Here is a 24,578-nt window from a genome sequence, read left to right as displayed (position 1 = left end):
TCTCAAGATATCGTCTAGGCATACAGAGAGAAATTATTTTTTGTCCAACTAGTAGCGTGATTTTTCTTCTACCACTCAGCAATTTTTATGCATCTTGTTGAAATAGTTGAAATCGGTAAGATAAACGAAAATCACAGGCTAGTTTACTCTAACCAAGACATAATATCCTCTTTCAATTACATAATAATAAGATACTTGTAATAAAACAATTGTTAGCTTCTCCATAAACTAACTGTAAATTTTATCAAACGTTTTAATGATCAAAATTATAAATGTTGAGCCTGCTTGCTCTTCTGACAGTTATAACACTTCTCAAATGTAAATATATTTTTGCTCTATATATTGAAAATGTGTTTTATAGATATTCAACCAGGGGACTGGAGGCAATTTGCATTAAGAGACACAAAGCTTAGTTTTTGTTAAAATTCTCTAAGCAACGTCTGCCACGCTAGTTTAGGTCAAGGTTAATATGGGTTGAAATCTAAACTTTTTAAAATATATAACAACAAATATATCTAAATTCACATTTTTCTTACTTTATAATAAAAACCACGTATCAGATTTATAAATAAATATTATTTTAAGCCCTGATTTAGTATACATAGACCAAGTATTTGTCTTAAAGAGACTACTGTCAATCTCTTTATTTATGTGTCTATCAGTTTTAAGTTTGAAGGTTAATTTTGACGATGGAAGAATTGTGAAGGAAATAGAATTTTTCCGGACATTTGCCATCGTTCAGTGAAACAAGAAATCGGTAACACTATGTTTCGAGATCTGCAATCTGATCTCTTCTTCAGGTAAGGAACTAACCTAAAACATAATTACAAACTAGGTTAAAATAAACAAATCTTACCAAAGCGTTGTGGCACGCCTAAGTCAGGAATCACAACCTACATGTTGTTTGTCAACTTCACTAACTCTATAAACATGCACTTAATAAAAAACTATACAAAAACTATACGACCAGTCGTAGGTGGTTAGTAGACGAATGAAGACGTATTGTGACCTGTATTCCGTAGTTCAGTTTTAATGATTAGTGTTGTGTATAGCGTTGTGTAATGATTTCTTCTTTCACTGAACAATTGCAAATGTCCGGAAAAATCCTGTTTCCTTCACAGTTTTAAGTGTTTCATGGTAATAAAATTATTATCCAAGATATAATAGAACTTTATATTTTTAATACCACACCTTTTAAATTGTCACAAGATTAGTACAGTTGATTACAACTTGATTTCTATCCATTCAGGAAATTCCCATATCGATTTCAAGAAAAGAGGTAGTTTCCTTATACATTCAAAATGAGCTCTCAGCTCTGACTATAAAACACGAAATAATAAGTTATAAAAAAGAAAATGCTGTTATTTCCGAAACTTTTGACTAGAGCTTATTTTACATTGTAATAACTTAAAGCATAAAAATTGCACATTTTAATGAACTAGTTCAAAATTTCATACTTAAGTATTATGGAGAGAGCTTTAAAATATTTTTTAGGTTTAATGTAATAAAACTGAGAGTTATCTTTTTACATATCGGTTGAAGTCCGTTCAGACTAATATTCTTTTGTCTTTGTTTGTAGATGAACTATGAGTGTGATGTGTTCAGAGGATAACAATTTTCTTGTCTATTTTTGAAATATCTAATTGTACTTAGCCATAAAAACCGTGATGATTGATTTTAAAGTGGGCATTCAGGAATCTGTAAAGTTAGAAATAGCGGAATGACGAGATCCCACTAGGAGAGAAAGAGGGCACTCTACCTCAGTCTTGTCACCTTGAAAAAAGGGAGGCCAGCTCTGTCCAAGACTCTCCAGTAAATGCGTGCAGGGGCAGGGCCCCCCCCCCTTACAAGAGCCTTCCTTAGGGAGGTATATCCTCCTTTGTGTCTAGGCTAGCAACAGCCTTTACAGCCTTTAATACTGAGGGAGCTCCGTCCACCCCTAGAGTCACATCTGTAGTAGGTTAGATCTATCCACCCTTGCACCTCAACGACTAGACATTTTCGATCAGTGAGGTGCCGCTCCTTGGCATCCATGGAAGTGTCTATATATATATATATATATATATATATATATATATATATATATATATATATTATATATATATTATACTTATATACTTTTTGCGATTCAATGTTTATTGAAATTAAATAAGGCAATTTGCAATTTATACAATTTAATGTAAATAAAAGTCGTTTGACAGGTATTTGGTCTTCCGATCATATGTTAGTTTGCTTATTTAAACGCATATGTGACAGATACGGCCAAATACAAAATAATTGAATCGGAAAAAGTGAGCGCTCTGTGGTGTAATGGTAGCACATTCACCCGGCAAGTGAAAGATCCGGGTTCGACTCCCGGCGGAGCGAGTACTTTTTGCGATTCAATGTTTATTGAAATTTTATATATATATATATATATATATATATATATATATACATACTCCACTTTATTTGTCTTTCCCAGTGTAGATTCATCCTGAAGTTTCAATTCACTCAGAAGCTCTTACAGAAGTATCTTTCTTATGAGGCGAGAGTACAATTACTGTATCCAAGTAAGTATTATCCACTAATATAATGAAGAACAGAAGTAGTTAAGTTGATTTAGGGTTATCGTTTTTACATGTAAATCAATAAACACAGTGTGTAAGGATTATCTTATCGATGTAAAGAGTAATCGCATAGTGAAAGTAAACAACTATTTAACACAAAAGAGAAGGTGGTTATCCACCTAGAGATGTTTGTGGAACAAGGCCACAAGGCTAATAAATGTTGATCTGTAGTTCTCCAATAGTTGGCACCACTGAAACTTGATTACTGACCCACAATACCACAGATATGTCTGAGCTTCCCCTTTGCTTACCACTAACAGTGCTGGCAAATTTCAACGGCCTTTTAACTCTACTTAGTTAGCTAAAATTTTCCCTACATTGCATTTCTTGAACCCATATAAACTGCATTTTTTTATTCTGCATTTTATATTCTGTGTCCAATAAATGCTATATTTAAACCACACAAATACAATTTATAAAATAAATTTTGTTTTAAAAACAAGTATATACGTATATAACAAAAATTGCCCATCATGAAGCTCTAATTATTTATTCTAGAGAATAACTAAACTTTACAGGCTTTAATCATTTATCAAGATATGAATATACTGCACAAATTTATATATTTAAAATGTTTTTTTTTTGTTTGTGAACTCTATACAAATTCTCAATAAAATGAATGTTTATCTTTTAAAAGTAGTAAAAAAATTAATATCTATACCTAATTACATGAAAATATATTAAAATTATAGTTATACTTTTAAAAATCACAGAGAGGTTATAAGAGTGTACTTATATTTTAAAATATAAAAAGGACCACATTAAGTAATCCTTCCTTTAAAAATTATCTAATAATAACTGGCATACATTTTTTAAGTGAAGATAAATTTAAGGGTAAAAAACATTTTTACGAGTAACAATTGGTTACTTATTATAATTGTTTTACATATAGGTAAATTTAGAATGCTTCAGTTTCAATAGTTCTGCATGGCTAAATCTCATTTTATTTATATGTTTCAAAAGAGGCATTGTAACTAACAGTATTACAGACAAAAACTAAGTTGTGACTCCAGAAATATCTTAGACTGGAAGTACTTTTCAATGGCTGAAAGTAACTTCTTATACATTTTTGTGTATATATTCTCTTGATCTAGGAAAATTAAAACCCAAATATGGCATAGAAAATCCTTAGACTAGATTAAATTAGAATATCCACAAGTATTTACTTTCGAAATAATTCGTTGGATGTGGAAGAAGGGAAGTAGGCTAACTGTTTCGAAAGATTTAGGTTTTAATAATGTTTACTAACATGTCATGCCTCTAAAATATACTACTAATAACATTTAATAATCGATCTGTATTACTTAAGAGATGTCGGTATTAGGATTACTCCCCAGTAAAATAGTTACTAAAATAGTTACATTTTTACTAAAATCATTGGATCTACTCAGTCAAATACGATGGAATGTTTGATAGATATTCAAGGTAGTTCACGGTTATTTCATAAAACTGTTTCAATATGGCCATTCTATTATGTATTTATTGTAAATTCATTTCAAAAATATTCCAAATTTAGTATGCTTTTGTGCCAAGCTAGTGGTAAATGAAGGTGGCCTTTATAGCATCACAGTAATAACTAGACGAACGTGAGCACTAAAACGTTCCGTAAATGAAATATATTTTCTGCTTTATTATGAAGTAGTTTATGTAACAGCTGAAGCGTGCAGTAGTTTATGATTCAATTTTAGTCTGAATATATAAACTTTAATCAATAAAAATGTTTCAGGGTCGTTTTTAATGCTTTAGGAAGTGATTAAAAGGGTGGACAGGAATTTTAAAAATCAAATATAGATTGTTAGAAGAAGTTTAGTGTAAAACTGACCTAAATTTTGGCTTTTATAAATAGCCTTCTTCGATGTATACACGTTATTAATTATTGCATCAATTGCTACAGCATACGTTACTCAGAGTGGAATCTGCAATGACAGGACCCATTTGCATAACACACGTACTGCATGTCACACTAAGTTTTGCCAGCAATTATCGTGTACGTTCCATTCATTATAGCTTATTATGCAGCTGCTTACTCTGCATTCCTTAAGGATTTAGTGGTATTAGAAAATTAATTAAACACCTACTTTTGGGTTTGCTAGAATTATGTATCTGTTTTGTTTTATTTCTTATAAAAGGAGGAGAACCAACAGTCAATTTGTTGTCTGATTACGTATATGTGGCATATATTTTTCGAACTATATGCCAATTGCTAATTAATTATTATAAGCTTGAACACGTTTAGTTGTACCATATATTAGCTAGTTGATAAATCAGTGAGTCAGTCAGGTCATTTGATTTATATTTACAGACAAGCCAAAACAACACAATTTATACTAAAATAAACAGTTCCGACAGTTTAAATAACTTCCAGTCTGTCTAAACTGCGGTGTCAAATTTGAGTTTGATTTATTGTGGCAATCTATAAATTATATACATATGTAGGCCTAAGATAATTTGTTATATATAAAAAAAGTTATTACCTTATAAATATACCTTGCTTATTGAAAATCTTAGTACAGGTTAAATGATATTCTCATTTTTCAACAAACACTAATTCAAGTGTAACTTTTTTGTTTTGAATATAATTAATTACCTTAATAGCAGGCCTCAAACAAGCATGTCTCTATAACAAAGGTCTAATACCAGATTGCTGTAATACATGTTCCTTACTTTATCGCGTTGCTTTAACATGTTGCTTTAACATATTCCGGGACTTGTCCCGGAACATGTTTGGGTTAAAAACACGGTTTAAATTTAATTACACCATTATCTTTGCCCCTGCCGCATCGTCTAAACGTTTTCTTTAAGATACATCTTCCGATACCCAATTGTATACCACGTGATTACTGATAAATTACGGCTAATGAATAGTTACACATTACACTCCTAATTACATTAGAAATAGCTTTCTTTGTGTGTTTTACTTTCACGCGTTGACTATATAGTGTATGCTATATTTTACTGAAATTTTACATAAACATTCTAAGGGATCCAGGTTTGCATATAGATCTATTCTTATCTAAAAAAAATCCCTGTAGGCTGCGCCACACTGGTCTCTAAGTTAGCTAAAACCCCTATCTTCGTCTCTTAATGTTTGGAATAATAGTTTAAAGATATTGTTAAAATGAATCAACTGTCTTGTGTAATAATTGCTTTATGGCAGCACAAACATAAGTTTTATTAATTTAACTACCATTTTAATGATAAAATTTATGTTTCAAAATCCAAATTTTACTGCCACTAGGCTGCTTTTCACACTTTTTAACATTTTTGGATGTTTTAGTTGAAGTACGTCAAAGAGACTGAAATATTAGTGTAAATTTTAATTATATAATATAAGTGCTGAAATATTAGTGTTATCAAGATAAAAAAATACGGGTAAACTATAATCTTTATTTTGTTTAGGCCAGTGATTAATTAAACGTGACTAAAGAATTTGAAATACTTGAATTAAAGTTACTGTTTTAATACCTTACTTAATGAGGAAAATGTGAATGTGAGTGTGTATGTAAGAAAGTCTATATAATCAAGACTGGTTGGCTTCTTGACATTGCAATATGGCAATTTTACACTGAGATGTTTCAACTAGCAACTAGCTGTAGCTAGCTATTCTTTCCCAGACTACAGTGCGAAAACAAAACTTATACAACCCAAAACCCGTCATAAATGATTACTGAAATATTGAATAATCTTCCTAAGGATTTCCCCTTTATACCGGAAGGATACGGTTTTTACAGTAGAATACTTCTCAGTCCTAAGTAAGTATATTTTCTTCATCTTGGGGCCCTAGGACATACAACTATGGCATTGGAAATATGTTAGACTGAAAGAAGATTGCAGGAAACGTAAGTAGACAATGTTTGACAAAAGCATGTGTCTGAGGTAGTTACATTATCTTGATCGGCAAAATAAAGGAAACTCATATTTCTCACTATAAATAAATATATTACAATACAATTTAATTTAAACGGCATGATGTAAAGAATGTTGGACATAGCTAGGTTCTCAGTTCTAAGTATTTAAATGTATTTCCCTCATCGGAACAACGAGTCAACATTTACTGTGGCACTGAAAATATATTAAACCTGATATAAACCTCAAGAGTAGGAAATAATCGATTCTTTACTATAATACGTTTTTGATACGTACAGTATGTGTACATTTATTATTTGGAGGAACAAGGCTAAATAAGCTGTGGGATCGGAAATATAATTATGTGCAGAAATGCTCCTTTAAACTCGATCTGCCTACCTGTGTAATAACCATAGGGAAGCGATGTCCCAGAGACTTTAAATTGGTACTTGAACCCAAGTAACTCTTGGTAAAAAGAAAACATGGATGATTTAGAATGAAAAATTCAATGAGCATTCCATTCGTCTGCCTGTCTACGCGATACCCCTTAAATTACCGTTACTCTGGTGAATTTATTTGTAACTACAGTAAGCAGTTATACCAACGTTTGAAAAAGTTTTAATAAACCTTTAAAATATGTTTATAAGGGATGCCATACAAAGCTAACATTGATAATCGTGAAGACAAGATCGTATGCAAAATACACATCTCCGTCCATATATGGATAATATAGCAAATCATTCATTAGCCAAATTAAACTGTCTTAAATAATTCTATTATTTAATAATGTTAATTGAACATTATAGTTTTTACAATTAGGAAGTAAAAACAAGTAAGGGTATAAATAAATAAAGAATAACCCTCTGATGTACTCATAAATACTGCATCAGAACACATTGTGCATACATGAGCTCGCCAAAGCACAATTCTCTTAAGCATCCCTTAGCAATGCGATGGCGGGACGCTCTACAGACAGTAATTGGAATATCTGCGAAGCAGCATTACCATCATACTTGTATTACCTATAATTGTTGTCATACTTGTATGCCTACACACCACTTAATAATGTGTTACTGTTATAGTATTAAGGTAAATACAAGACAATATAATAATAAATCAAATATGTACGTTTCAAGTAAGTACTTCTGATGTTATTTATAATCATCATAAGTATCAATATAACTAACAAATTAAATAAATATGGTATAGTATCAAACCACTTTAAATAGTTAATTACAGTGTTTACAATTAAAAACTTGAATGCCGTATATTTCACATGTTTTCTACAAAGCGTATCTTACAACATATTTAATTTTATTTATTATTTTTAAAAGTAGTTCCTAAAACGATAATCTACTAAAAAGGATTATTACTTAGTCAAAGCTTTTGAAGTTTATTATATGAGTTACTTGATAAAAGTAAAATACTGGAAAGATATTTAAATGCAGGGAATTATTTTAAAGTATTTATTATCTATGTAAGCTGCAGGTTTTCTTGTTTAATGTTTGGAAATCCGAATTCAGATACAAGCTACATACATATGTACCATATATAGAGTATATATTTGATTTATTTAATAAATACGCAAGTTAACTTCTGATGAGTACCTCTTTTTTATTTTCACACATCAAGATCTATTTTGGACAAAGAACGATACATTTCAAATACAGCACGATTAATTTATGACACATTTTTCGTACAGCACGATAAATGTTAGAGATAGCAGGATACAGATTAGACACAGCACGATGCTAAATCCAAAGAAATTAGCTGCAAATTTTAAATGGATTTTTTCCTGCTTTAAATATCGATTTGCTGAATATTCAATTTCCTAACTGAAACACATTGAGAACAAAACGAGGAGTTTAAAACTAATGCCATCTTGTTTAATCCTTGAGCATTGTTTCAATTTATTGAAATACGTTTTCTGAAACTGAAGTTGTATATATCTTTTTAGGGTATATATTTATTATTTTTTTTAATTAATTTTTACGGTCTTAAATATTCTTTAAATTGTTTAAGTATTAAGAAATTCGTTAAATAAAAGCAATAATACGATAATTTATTACTTAAGACAAAATTATTTGTCCAAGATGTTGTTGTTACATGTATGTATCGGTGCAGTGTCATAAAGGTATATTATAAATTATGATTATGGTACACTTTAGTTTGAGAATGTTGACGAAGTTTATCAAATGGAATAAAATATTGATATAACCTTAAAGAATATTTAATAAAATAAATCAAATGTAAGTTCAGTTATAACACATTCCTTTGGATGTAGAATTGAGTTACACAGTTAAATAGATGTATCATAAGACTCTTTATCGGCAGTGCTTCATTAACTGGAAATTTATTGTGGCTCTTCCATGTAGTTAGTTAGATATTTGACTAATAAACATACATTAATACAATTTTATTATAATTTAACTAAAATATTTTGCAGAAATACTTAAACAAGGTTGTTTTAATTTACTTTTATACTTTACTCACCATTCAACTTCCAAAATATTATTCGTAATTTGTTTATATTATTAATAGTTCATAATAAATACTCGATAGGTAAAATTAGAGCACTTCTTTGGATGAAAATAAACCGATAAAACAATTTATATGAGGGGATCCATAATAGTATTGATTTCGGATTATCAATAATCACGAAAAATTCCAATATAAAGTAACAAAAGGGTTAACGCACAGAAGGACAACAAAATATGGACTGTCATTCTACCCTGTAATTCCAAAAATGAATATAGGTCTTTTACATGAGAGGAAATTATATATCTTGTTTCAAATCCCCAGGAATTTTCTATCATGAGTAATCGCACAGACGAACGGACTCAAAACCAAAAGAATTCTTCCTAAGACAAAAAGGAATTTACATACTAAGCTTCGAGTTTGTTGTACTTTCTTTCTGAATAATAACACAGACCGTCATACAACTACACGACTGTAAGGGACAAATTATATAGACCGTAACGGCAGTGTTACAAACAATAAAAATATAGAAATATATTGCTTTAGCTATAAACATTATGTAGAAAGAGTAATTGTTACTAAACGGTGTGACATTAACTTCTAGCTCAAAGACTTTAATGCTCTCGGTGTTTAATTTAGTAGTAAGGAGTATTTTCATGTTACGAATATATTACGAAGAAGGCAGCTTTTGAACGAACAAAATATTGTGAAGGATTATTAAATACTTGAATGCGAAATAAATGAATTAAAATAATGAAGTATATATTACTTATTTACATCACTTAATCACCGGCCCTAACGAGCGACGTTTGCGGAAAAATGTGAAATAAAGTGTTTTTAGCCGTATGAAAATTTTATATTTTTCTTCTTTAGTATGCCATACGTTAGCCGCCAATTAATTAAATTTACAAATAACTGTTTCATTTCACTATTCACTTTTCCACTACTTCAATAATGTGATGTATGTTTAGATTTGAGATATTAGTGTGCCTTCGCCGTTTTTCATCTTAAACCTACTGCTATAACTCCACTATCAAAGTAAAATGCATAGAATTAAACCAAATTGTATTCATAGGAATAAAATAATTTTTTTAAGAAGAATTAATAAAATTATTTATAAGAATAAATTTTGCTATCTGTATGTATTTTTATTCTGAAATTTTGTTAAACGAGGCGTTCTTAAGTTTAAGTTCAAATTAAATTCCGTTAGAACCTTTAATTTGTAACGATAAACATTTTTATTGTACTAAACATTAAAATATTTTCTAGTTGTTAGCAGGATATCGATTCAATCATAATGCATACAAATCAAATGAATTGTAATTATACAAGTATTATGTCTCTTGTTAAAATAAAAGTTTCTGGCTTCACTAACGCTATACCAGCAAATAATACTTTAATATTCTATGAGAAATAAGTACTGCAATGCCTCTATAGTATTATTTTTACACACACGTCTTTTGCACATCCTCATCAAGTTTATAAGAAGATCTGTTTACAGTGACGTTCAAAACAGATTATGTACGTTCCTCGACCGCCACAATATCGTTGTGTGTATTCTAATTTAGCTTTGATGTTTTTTATCCTTTGTCCTATATATTTATTAAGCTCTTATGTGCACTTACTAATACGATTTATTACCATTGTTCTCATAAAATACATTACATAATATGGAAAGTGATTAAGGGTCAGATATAGACTTCATTATAAGACATATAGATGTATTCAACTGATGTTTTAAATGTTTATCACTAGTTGATTTAAGACTGGGTGTCAATTAAATTATATTTATGGTTTTTCAATAAATGTACAAATCTCTACTATGAGTTTATATGTGTACAAACATTTCGGATAGTAGAAATATATTACGATTTGTCCTTGAAAAAGGCTTATTTGAATATACCTGAATGTACACTATATATTTGCATATATTATGGGGTTAAAAATTTAGGGGTTTTCAACTATACTACATTCACTTACCCCTGTAGATTCACATGTGGCCCACTAGACGCTAACCATTAATGTGGATCTGTTGTTATTTGTTGCTTCCAGATTAAACGGGTTATGAAAAGGAGTTTCTGCTGATTAATAAATATTCTTTCCTTATTTCTCTAAACAATACTTGGATTATTTTTGCAGTTATTCACATTCACCTTTTTTTATTATTCCATTTTTATGCTAATACCGTTTTTATATATAAAAAATTAAAATGTAAAATTTATAGACTTGGAGGCAAAACTTTAGTTTATTACATAAATTGAGTAGTTTTACAGTTTTACACTGACAAGATTACAGTTTATATTTTATCCATAACAATTATTTCACATAAAAAGAAACATCCATGATCAGAAGTAAAAACCAGCAAATAAATTTCAAATAGGGTCACAAAGTAATAGGTTGCTACATGTTCTAAATTTGCATTTTACTCTTCATATAATGTTTATAGATCTAATATGGATTTCTTTCCAGTAATAAGCAAGATTTATTTTTTTTTATAATAAGTTTTATATGTAGTACTTCCCTAACTACTATTAGGTTTATGGTCATTTTGACTATCTAAATGTTCATGTGTACCTTAATTATGAACTAAAATAATAAAATATCACGTCTATAATTTTACGTAATGCAGTACTGACACAATATCTTATTCCTTATTCTTATAGAGAATTTATTTTCCACCTAACATTTCTTCAATATCATTGAGCTTACATTTTGAAACACATTTTCCACTAAATTATGCATTGTGATTCATTCTGGTTTTACTCGGTATATTCATTTGAATTTTCACGTAATGAATAAACACCTCATATTACCTCATCAATAAAAATATTTGTCGTTTTAATGTAAAATATAACGGGTCTTCGTTTTGGCCTAGGATGGTATTCCTAGAAGATGGGTTTTATCCTAAAACGTACGCTTTAACAACTAAAGAAGAGGATGGATCTCAATTCTAAACACTTAGTTTTATATTGATTGTAACATATTACAATGGCAAGAGTCCGGAATTCATATACCGTTTAAAATAATCCACCATAAAAATCTTTAAACAAGTATATTTGATTAAATTTGTATTTGCAATAGATTTTGCGGAAAACACGCAATAAAGAGAATGTTTTTCAAAATTACGTATATTTTGAAATCTCTGTTTTCCTCAGTAGACAGGACTTGAATTGCATACTCATAGACGAAGGAATTTCATATTCCAGTTTTGTTTTTGTGTCGGACAATATTTAATAATTTTACGCAACATACATGGTGATTGATATTAAAGGAAAATAAAACTATTGAATAATATACAAGCCAACTAATTGTTGAATAAGTTATCGAGAATTGAGTTTTACGAGTGCTAAAATACTCAGGTATAGGCTTTAAAGACTCTTAACTAAATTTAAGTATATGTATTAAAGTAATTTAAGTATTTGATTTGACGTATACTATGATAGAACTGCTAATGTCTTCATATAATATATCTAGTCACTTAATACATTTACACTTGTTTTATTAATTTATGTTTCTTCACAGATTTTAAAACAATATAATTTCAGGTAAGGTAGGAAGGATACTATAGCGCAAGGTGCGCTAAAAATAAACCTTATCACTTTTTTTACATTCACACTATTATGCTTTTACTTTTTCTGTATAAGCGACCTAATTTTGATAATATGTTAAACTTTATTTTCACATGCTTGCACTCATCTTAATTGTAGACTTATTCTATTTAATACAAATCCCGTGGAGTGACATGCACACAGTCAGAACTGTAATATATAAATAAAGCTACATATAACACCAAGTCTATGAGAAAATGTTTTGAACAGACAGACGGAATTTAAATTTCTCTAGCGCCAATAGGTTGGCTTCGCTAAAGTCAATAGATACATTGTATATTTGTCGATATAAACATATTTTGTGCTGCCAAGCATTATGTATTAAGAATAGGAAAGGAAGTAATAGAATATAAAATAATCTGTTACAATAAAATTTTCTAAAACCTTCATTCTTGATCATAAATTTAATTAACTTCCATATATTTAGAAAAATATTAGCGAATATGAATTCTTTTATTTTTTAATATATAGAAAAATATTTCACTGCTTCTCTTCTGGTCTGTAAGGTTGTAAAATATATTTTCAACACCTCGAATTTGAATTTTGTCAAAGTCTGTTTGATTATTCCTTTGCCAAGAACTTCCTCTGTGACAGAGTCGTATAAATTGTGAATACATGTAAATGTGATTTCTCAACACACAAGAGAAACACAAGATTCAAGAATGTGCTACAAGAGTTACATGACACGAGCAGTCTGATTGGTGCCAGAGATCTTGAGTTTTAGAGCTCATATCACTCCGAGTTGAAAATCCGAATTGAAATCACGTCTTGTCCTTTATTCACTTACTAAAATAAAATTTAGGCAAATATTATTTTATTTTAAAACGGGGTTGAGTCGTTAAGTTTTCATACTAATTAAGTAAACTAAATCGTATATACACATAATGTTTACCAGTAAGATATTAATATTCATATTGACAAAGCTCATATTACGAGTAACAACAGTAATGTCCTGTACATCAGTACCTTTAAAGTAAGTAGAACTTATATTATACAACATGCCTACTTATTGTTTAACCAACGTAGCCAATATTTCATTAGCATGTTTAAGTGCTTATGATTTCATTTTCTATTAAATACACATATTACTTATACAAATTAAAAGTAAGGACGTTAAAAATATTTTACTATCTCGAGAAATTTTAGCTTCATTTAGTTTCCAAATATTACAGAAAGCTATCAATAGAAGGGCTGTACGCATTTTTTATTTGTTGGTTTGTCTGTCTGTTGACACGATATCTCGAGCGTGACTGACCTACAGACATGAAATTTTGCATAAAGCTTCATTTCTATATAAGCAACAGCGAGTCCCATAATTTTGTATATCCATAAGATTGGCTGAGCCTTAGAGGAATTTTTAACAATAGACTTACACGTAATAAAGCTAGCAACAAGACAATCTCAGAATAAATTTATATATAAAGAAACCAAATAATATCATATGACACTTTAATACGTGGTACAGTAGCGTATGCAGTATAACGAAGTGACTTATATAAAAGAAATTTACCACGTAACAGGAGTGAAGTATTACTACCCTGTTGTATAATTATGCTAAAATACAATTTAATATATTTTGGAAGATAGTTTTCAGTGCAAGGACTTTCAATTAACTAAAAGTTATCTAGTCGAAGTTATTCATATAAATAAACTAATTTTATAAGTATAATTTTTGCCTCTAAAGCATCTCTAAAATAAAAATATTATTTATAATTTGTGTTTTTGAAAACTTGAGAAATATTTCAATCAGTTTAGTTTAGAAACCTACGTACAATAAATGGAATCTAGGAAACCAAAGTCTCTTGAATTTCCAGGCTGATCTAAACATGATTGGAAGATTTAATCTAATTAATTGTTATCAACTGCCAGATGATTTAATTTTCCTGAATTGGCAATTCCTCCTGTAATAAATTTGTTAGTAAATATATTGATGTGTGGAATTGAATACGCTTTTCCTAGAATTACTTAATTATCTTAAAGATTTATTAAAGTAGATTTTAAAAGTCCCCTTTTTACTTACTTCCAACATATAAAATACATTATAGCAAATTTTCTAAAGGGTATAAATTAGTTGGAACCAAAAGAATAGAAAACCATTTGAATTTTGTACAATAGTTCAGTTGCGAATATTTATAATTAGTAATGATTTGTTATACTTTGTAATTTTGTCTTGTATATTGCAAAAAAAATTCGTTACAATAATTCATACTGATTGCAATATTCATTTATGAGCTCGGTACATTAATTTGCATAAGGGTTCCCCAGAGTAATTCTGTAGAGCGCTCTCCAGGGTATAATTGGAATACTGTGGAACCACAATATGCCTGACTGTACTAACTGCCTTTGTATTCCAGCATTTCGGCGTGACCATAATGTTACTTAATAAAACGCTACACATCTCATTATTACCAAATTTGATGATCGAATTGCATAAACATTACTAAATTTTTGATTTGCTAAGTTTTGTTTTTACAACCATAAATTGCAAGATTAAAAACCACATTATACGTATTTAAAATTTTAATTACTAGGTATAGAAAGCTCAAACAAAATATCACTTTTTTATGTTTTATGTTATTGATAAAGATCTCGTATATTTCAATTATTTTATATTTTAAATCTATTAATACGTATATTAAATGACAATTGACAAATTAGAATACAAAAATTACGAATTATAATTACCCTTACTCTTTTCTCTTACCTACTCTAAATTCCCTTACCTCAAATACTGACATAAATTGGTATGGAAACTGTACAATATGGGTACATATTTCATTCGTTTCATGATTTAACCTTTTTTCTCTTTCAGGCTCAAATCATAACAAAAGAGCTTATATCATGATCATTTTGTTTTCCTCACTTCTACTGCTTCTTCATTGTCTTATTTATTCCGTTTAATATTGATAAAACCTTTTATCTATTATTATATTTTGCTAATCTTATCTCATTTAAGATTATTTTACTGACGTTTAATCACGCTTTGTGTAGTATCATGATGCGCCTTTCTATTTGGTATTTTCTTTGGTTTGTATAATTAACACAGGCTCACCTCCAAATGTGCTGGGTCCCATTCCTTTATGTCCTTTATTCATCTAATGTAATCCTATTTAAATTATCTTTGTTTATTTACAAACTCCAATAAGATTATTTCAATTACAATGTACGTAGTTTAAATTGTGGTTCAAACAATCAACTTCAATTCCCATCCCCTCACCGTATCATCACTTACCATGTTTTTAATTCATGAATATCGGATATTCTATCGGAATATTTCACATTTGCTATTTTTAAAGATTGCTAATTAATTTTATTTTACAAATTACTTTTAGTACTTATTGAATTACATTTGCAAAACGTGCTTTTACTGGTTATTTCGTCTTAATTGCTGTAATTTACAAACCTTTGATTCAGATTCAAATTGTATCTACGAAGATGTTTCAAGAACACAGGGATTTTATATTTCACTCTCAACTTATTTACATGTTAAATGGGATCTTAAAATGAAAATGCTGTAAATTTGTATGCAAATATATAATTAATATATTTCTTTCATTATTTCTATAACACAATGCTCTAGGAGTAATATATAATATGGTTTATATTATGCTAATAATATTATATATTAACTATTCCACCTATTTTATTTAAATTTACAAGGATATTTTTAAGTTTAGTGGTATGAAAATAGACCTCTTTTTATCGTCGTAATTCCTTCCCGGCTACGCTCAATGGTCTCTCAGGTAGCAAAAAATCCCATCTTAGTCCATAAATTTCAAAAATAGTATTTGAAAAGCAACTGAAATGTAATGAAATTTTCTGTGTAAAGATTATTTTAAACACTTAAACCATATAGATTATTATTTTAACTACTACTTTCATTCATAGTGTTAAAGACTAGATTAAGCTTATTAGTAATAACCATTTTTAAATTAAACCTTTTTTACTACTGTTGAGTACGCAAATATTTCCTTGACCGGCGAAACAATGCAAAATGAACCATGGTACAAACAGGTAATAAAAACCGGAGTAATTGACATTCACGTCGAAAATACAATTCACTTCTACCGTGCTCATAGATGTTCAATGTCTTTGTAATTGCGTATGAATGCATAAGGTAAGTAACACATCAGGTAAAACATTAACTACAGTAAATAATTTACCTACAAACATAACAGAATCTTTTACATTACAGTTTTAATGTTCTTGAAGTTCTAGAAATGGCTTTAAATGTTGAACGAAAAGTGAAGTATTGTGCTAGGGCTATTGCTTTTTAGCAACATTACAGAAGCTTTTACAAAATTTCAGGTTGCCTACTAACCAGGAGTTGAACCACCTAGCAATCCAACAATAACTAAGTGGAAAACTCTTTTGTTAGAAACTGGAAGTGTCGTAAAAAATTACTCTAGAGGATCAAATGAGGAAAGGTTTCCAGGTAAATTAAATCACTAATTAATGTTGAACTTGTAACTGGTGTTCCAAAGCCTTCATCGCAAAGAATAATTAAGAAAAGAATTTTTTTTTACATAAGTCACCATAATCTTCTAGATGATGATCAGGACAGGAGAGTAGAGTTTTTGTTCTCCTATCATTAAGTTTCATGAGATAGATCCTAATTAACATACTTAAATTTTTTTTTCACACCTGTCCACTTTCTACCGCAATGGTGCTTTAAATATGCAAATAACTGTAATTATTACAACACCGGTAATCGTCACATTCTTGAACAGACTCTACGCAAATCAAAAGGAATTACTGTTTGGAAAGCTTGCAGTTGTAATAGGGTGTTATCTTACGACAATTAAGACAGTAAAATTACTGGGAATGAATGAATGGGTACGGACAGTTTTTCAATGAACAGGTCTTGCCTCATTTTGCAATTCCAGAATTGGATAAAGCAATATTTTAACAAGATGGAGCCCATCCTCATTTCGCAAATCCAGTCACGTGATTTCCAAATGAGAACTTTGATGGCCGTTGGATTGGTCGTGGAATAGATTTTTTGGATTAGCTACCCTGATAAAAAATTGTATCTGTGTATGATTTCTTTCTATTTGGTTATTTAAAGGAAAACGTTTTCGTAGCTCCAATAATGATGGGGAATTAAAACAATCAACTGAAGAGGAACTCCTGTGGATACCAGAATGTCTTTGTAAGAGCTTGCGATTCATTTATTAAGTGCTGTTATCAGTGTGTATCTGAGGATAACTAATCTTAGATTAACTTTTAACTCTAATTATAGGTTTTTAATAGGCTAAGTTGTAATTTTCTGATTGAAATGCTTTATTTCTCTGGAGTGTGATAATACATAATTTTACAAAACCAAAAATACAGTTTTAACGTACAGTTTTTCAAAATGCCACCATTTTTTTCAACTATTGCTAAAGAGCTTTTTAATAGTTTTTACAAAATACTATTAAAACTTATTTAAGGAGATGTGTAGAGTTTTAAAATGTTCGGTACATAAATGGCCAAGTATTATAAGGTAAAACGTTTAAACCTCTTTGTGGGACACTTGGTATACGCTTGAACCACTTATTAGTGATAAAAAGAATATTATTTTCCATTATTTAACCTTTCTTTATTTTCATATAAAATTAGGCAGTACAGATCAGAATCAGTAACAGACATATCAATATCTACGTTTATTATGTAGTTAATTATTTGCGTGTTAAACAAATCAGGATATTTCAACATTATTATTCAATAGAATTGTAAATGGCAAAATATTATTTTATGAAAATAGATTTTCATTATAATTAAATTACAATTTTGTTGAAACGGAGCGGAAATACATTGTTGCTTCTCAAAACTTAAAAGTGAGGACAATGTTTAATACTTGTTAAGCTTAGTGGATGTACTCCGTCTACTTGATCTGCCACCCACGTTTGGCGAAATCTCTTCGAAGTAAGGACGATGTTTAATTTTTTGATGAGAACGAACGTGTAGACAGTGATCTGCTATACGATCTGCTTGCAGAGCTAATGACAACTTTCCATTGACGTTTAGTAAATTGGTATTTTTCTGTAGAGTGAGGACGGTCTCTTAATGCTTGTTCAGGCTGGTTGATGTAGAGCATCTACGTGACTTCCTTGTAGAGCTACTAACGAATTGCCACCCACGTTTAGGAAATTGGTAAGTCTATTCATAATGGCGTAAAGAGGCCACTACGTGTCCTCCTTGTAGAACTACCGACCATTTTGCACCTACATTTTAGGAATTATTAACTTACGTCAAAGTCAAGTGTTGTTTGTTCAGGCTTTAGGATGGACAGCGTCTAATTTATCTGCTGGCAGAGCTACGGACCGATTGCGATCCACGTTTATAAAATTTTCTTTATTAATAAAGGAGCTTCTCTTTGAAGCTCCTTTATTATTCTTTTTTTCCCGGTCCACCTGGACCTAAACGATGATATCAATCCTTCGTCTGGCTAGAAGTACGATCCGGCCCTTCTCCGTTGCCGGGTGAGCAGCCATTGTTGTTTGTGGAAGGTCCTCGCAGTGATAACCGCTGTAATATTGTCTGTGTATTCCACCAGGAAGATCCCTTCAGGCATTTAAATTCGAATGATGCTATCGTAGGCGATGTTCCATAAGTCCAGTCCCAGGATCGAGCCCTTCGCAGCTCCCGCCGTGATCTCTCTCCAGCAATCGTATATGTCAACCACTTATACCTAAGATATCTGTTCTGTGAAGTTGGGCAGTAACGTGGAAAGCATTTAGAAGAGCGGTCATTATATCAGCACACCTGGCTGAGCGTGGCCGATACCACGCGTGAGATGGTTTCCACAATGAACCGACACGAAAGCGTCTACAAAGTGCGCCACCACCCCCAATTGTAAAGCGGCCTGCCAAAAACCACACTGACGGTCAGAAATGACACCACTCGTCTCGACCGCTCGACGGGCCTGTATGAAGTTCCGTATGCCGACAGTGTTCCAGGATGTCACTTGCCTTTATTTATGAGGGCCAGGCGTTTAAACTTCCATCGGTTAACGATGGTGCTTACTTGAACGTACATACTCAGTAACAGCTGTGCATACTACTCTCAGCACTTCCACCACGAAACCGTCTGAGCCAGGCACCTTCCGTTACCGCATCTGTCCAATGGACCGGGAGCGTAGCCAAGAAAAGGGTAATAAGACACTATTGAAAATCATTTAAAGATTTTAGGAGGGATAATTTGCTCAAATTAACCTCTTTGTATGATACTTAATTTTTAAGGTCTCAAAAAAGAATGATTCTATTAGGTAGTTTCTCTACGTTAACTTCATTGATTACAGTGTCTAATTAAAGTTTACATTTTATCTTGTGACATTGATTTGGTTAATAGAAGTAAAAAATATTTGTTTGTGTCATTGGCTTTTGTCTTTAAAGAATTTAATTTGAGGCATCAATTTAGGGAATTCCTTTTAAAATTTAGAGTTGGACTCGATCTCTCTTTTGAGGGGTAATTTTTAGATCCATTATAATAATTTTCATGTGTTACTACTTATTCTAGAGATGATTTGAAAATTATATCTCATTCCGAGTCTAAGTTGGGAGTGTGTATTAATTTTCGTTCAGTTGGAAGACGATATACAATATTGTAGTGCTCAATTTTAACTTATTTAATCGCCTACGGAGAAATTACCATTGCAATAATAAAAGGTTTTATGATTTACCCACTAAAGCGCGTTGTATATTTGACGCATTAAAAAATGTATAGTGGCTATAGCCTATATTCCTCCCATAGAAACAGCTACACACACACACACACACACACACACACACACACACACACACACACACACACATATATATATAAGCTTTTTGTGCAATTTTCAGATACAGCAACTCTAAGTACTTTAGAATACTGCTCATATTTATAAAACAGTTCAGTTAGGAACTTTGTATTACACAAATCATATAACGGTAAAACTACTATAGGTGTTTGAAAAACCGATTCAAGTTATGTCGTTAGTTTCGTCAGTTAAATAATCGACAAGCTTGACTTTTATACCTTCGATTTGAAGTTCCCTCACATAAACGGATACGCACATATATTTTAGCTATGAGAGCAGACATTTATTGACAGCTAAAGTGCATATGCTGCTGCTGCTGTCAATATCGTTCCAACAGACTGTCTGACAGACTAGTCAGTATTTTTATCACATACCAATGCTTTGATCTTTCGTCAGAGTTCCAAGTCTCATTTTCATGTTTTGACAGTTATATATTATAAACACTTCCGAACAGGACTGGACCTTGTTATTTATTCTTTAGAACATTACAATTCCGCTACAATACTGAAATTGTTCTGTACACTGTTGTGTAAGAAAACAGTGACAGTACGTGCAATATCTTCAATCTGATATCTTCCTCATTTGTATAGTTATATAAGTACACATCTACAATCTATGGTTCAAATCAATCAATATCAGAGCGTTTTGACTCGTATAAGTCAGGAATCACAACAAAAACATTAGGAATTAATTGATATTTCAATGCAGATCTATTGTTACCTGCATTTTTTAGTTCTGTTTTAATAATTATAGTTTTTTTTATTAAGTGGACGATTTATCTCTAATGTGCATGGAGTGGACACACAACTTGTAGCGATTCATGCCTTATATGTTATGATTTGTTACTTTAACCTTAGGTTGCAGTGATGTGCTAGTTTAAATATATACGTGTTGAAGAGATCAGAGAGAAGCAGATAATAAAGTAAAGAAAAAATAAAGCCTTGATAAAAGAAAGAATTTAAAATAATTAGACTATTATTGTTCAATGTAAATAATGAACTAGAATAACAAAACACGTTCAGTTATTAAAAACCTTAATTTTTTTCTCCTAAAAATTTACGTTGTATGGACTCCAGAATGTTTTTTATGGATTATATAAATAACTAAATATGCATATATACGCTTACAGATAACCTTTACATCCGACAAACGCAAGGAATGTTCAGAGGACTTATTCAAGTTGCAGTATTTGAGAGATTGCTCCATTTTGCTTAATTTTTGGCTACCTTGAAAATGAATTATAGTTTTTCAATCTTTAGGATTTTATCTAAGATAAATAGTAATATAAAAAGAAAATTACATTTTAGGCTACCAAAGTAGCGAATAACTCTTTTAGGGCTGATGATACATAAATACATGAATAAAAACATGCTGCCTAACAAACAATGTTTAACACCAGTTTGCTCTACAATCTATAAAACCTAGAGAATCATAATTTTCAACTTTCGTTTCAAGATACATTTTTCGTTGTCTCTGATTATTAGATAGATTTCTTTAGAAGATATAGAAATTTTTTGATTACCATATTACTACTGTTTAAGTTAAATGATACTGTCTCATTGTCTCACTGTCTTGTAAGTCTCATTGACATAACAGCAAATCTTACAGTCAGGAAAAGTGCATGAGGACATTTCGGTTACTGGTATTGTTTCAATCTTGTCTTCTATTTACACCTTCTCTTATTTCCACTGTAACGTGTAATAAAAAAACACATTTCACTTGCCTACTTTACACTGAGATTTAAAGATTATGAGATTAAATTTTACACATCGAAGATAATGTAACTTTATTTATTGTATTCAATAAACGTTTATTTTATGTATGAGTAAAACATTTAGACGAATAAAGTTATAAAATTAAAGGAAATCTTATCACTAAAACAAAAACATTAAATAATAAATTTAAACATTCCGAATTAAAAAATCTTGGAAGGTCTAAAATTAGATTATTTTAAGCATTAAATATTAAACTGATAGAAAGAATTATCGAGGAATTACTCAGAAAACATTTACAAAACTGAAAGTATTAAACTAAAAAATACGAACAAAGTAGATTCATTACATTTGTTGTTAAATTGTACCGAACAATCTGATATTATTAATAATACCGTTTTTATCTATTTTTAGATGTTTTAGTTTATTCTGTGATTTAATCCACCAGTTTTAAATGTTAGAGTATTTTTAACTTTACTTGTGGTATTTTGGACCAAAATCAATTAGGATCTTTCTTGGACCAAGGGGAAGCCATGTTTCAAGTTTCTAGTCTCAGTATATGTCACACGGACGGAAAGACAGAGGGAGGGACAATGACATGTAAGTTAAGTAGGATCTGTCGGGTAATTAATAACTATATAACGTTATATACTACTCCATACTATAATATGGAGCATTATTTTACAAGGGAGCTTTTCCTGCATCACGTATATTAAACAATGATATTAACGTTACAAAGACTGAATCAATCCTTTACACATGCTTGCTTTATCTCTGAGTAAACACAAGCGACATTGTTCACGGGACATTGATTTTCTTTACAACACAATGGTAAATGTTGGGCAGTTCTGAGTCACTGTGTTGTTAGAAAGGTAACAAACAAATACAATCCCGATCTTTTGAAGTGTGTAATGTTTTACAAATTTCATTACTCAGAATGCAAAGAGATAACGATATTAACAACTTGTGTGTTCCCTATATATCTGAGTTTCTTATAAAAGGTACTAGTATACGGATGACCTTGTATGCTTGGTTTTTTAGTAGAGTCGCAGTAACGTTTATCCGGTAGAAAATATGGTACTTGACTCTTATATGTTATTAATGGAACTAAATTATTTCAATTAGTTCTCCAACAATGAATGGAGAAAAGTGTTTCAACTCTTCATATACTCTTAGCTACATAATTCGGTAATCGAGAAAGTTGTTAAATTCGAATCTAAATGGTACAGTCTAAAATTTATAAAAGTATAAAAATGTATAAATAGATTTAGGAATTTCACGAAAGTAAATTTTTATCTTGATTCAGTTTTTCCATCTCTACAGGGTGAAAAGGAAAAACTTACGCACTAAAACCTAAGAGATATTGCTGGCCAAAGGATACTAAAAATCCTTAAATGGTTAGAAATGAAAAGAGGTTTCAATGTCTAATGCTAGTCTCAAGAACAGAAACCATGGGAAATCGTGGGGAATCTCGGTCCCTCCAACAAATAAAGAACACAGGGGTGATACAGACATTTTTTTATTTTATATTTTTTTTATAGAAACGCGTTTTCTGCTAAGTATTTGTAGAACATAAACATAATGTCCGATGCTATTCCTTTGTAGTCATTACTCACACATTTTAAACTCGTATTGAATACATGACAAAGCTAAGTTGGAACAGCCGTCTTCCTTTTAATTGATAAGACGTTCGACTGATTAATTTTAGTGAAATACTTTGCTGAACAGCTTGTTTTATAATGGCACATATAGTGTTCATAGCGTAATTATTTTTTTATTAAAAAAAGCATGGCAAATTATAGCGGTGAACTGAATCGTGTTAAAACCAATATTGGTCAGACAAACCTTTTTGAATATGTACATAAGTATAAGTATACAAATTTATATTTACTTTTAGTAGATATGACATTTATTAAAAGTGCCGCAAATGTTTTAATACTCACTTGAATAAATTATGTAGCAACAAAAAAGCTACCAAATAAAACATGTAGGCCTTGTATTCCTCAACATATCACTAACACATCACGATAAACCAAACAATTTTTGAAATATTCGTTGGCCTTTAATAAATAGATGTTTAAATATTAATACCTCTTCTAATAGCGTAATATATGAAAATTAAAAGCAACTATGTAAGTTTTCTTAATAAGGTATTAGAAAATTGTTTAACTTATCTGTCATTATAGCTATTATTTAAAGGAACACAGACAAAATAACTGTTTATAGGCCCGCAGGATGTCGTACTGTGAGTGCAACACATGAATCAACACAGTCTTTAATTTGTTTTTAAATATTCGCTTAGTACACTAAATATTTTAAAATATTTTTAACAAGTATTTAGAGAGAATCAACTGTAATACTGGTCCAATATAGCTAATTCTTAGTTTCCCAACTACTTCAGTTTCAGAGCTTTTACATTAACATGTGTTTTTTGACTAAACATAGTTTTGTTACATAATCTCTTTCAAATGCTTCTGATAATATCTTATAATAAAACAGAACATTCAAGCTCACACACACACACACACACACACACACACAC

General features: G+C 30.5%; 1 non-coding gene across 1 annotated transcript; it reads left to right on the top strand.

Annotated features, from left to right (window-relative positions):
- The first annotated feature begins 2,296 nt into the window (after positions 1 to 2,296).
- On the top strand, positions 2,297 to 2,367 carry Trnaa-ggc. The gene has a single exon. It is a non-coding gene; the product is annotated as a tRNA-Ala (tRNA).
- The last annotated feature ends 22,211 nt before the right edge of the window (positions 2,368 to 24,578 follow it).

This window comes from Homalodisca vitripennis, chromosome 7, assembly GCF_021130785.1.
Source record: "Homalodisca vitripennis isolate AUS2020 chromosome 7, UT_GWSS_2.1, whole genome shotgun sequence".
Lineage (NCBI taxonomy): Eukaryota > Metazoa > Arthropoda > Insecta > Hemiptera > Cicadellidae > Homalodisca > Homalodisca vitripennis.
This window is presented reverse-complemented; position numbering and strand designations above follow the sequence as displayed.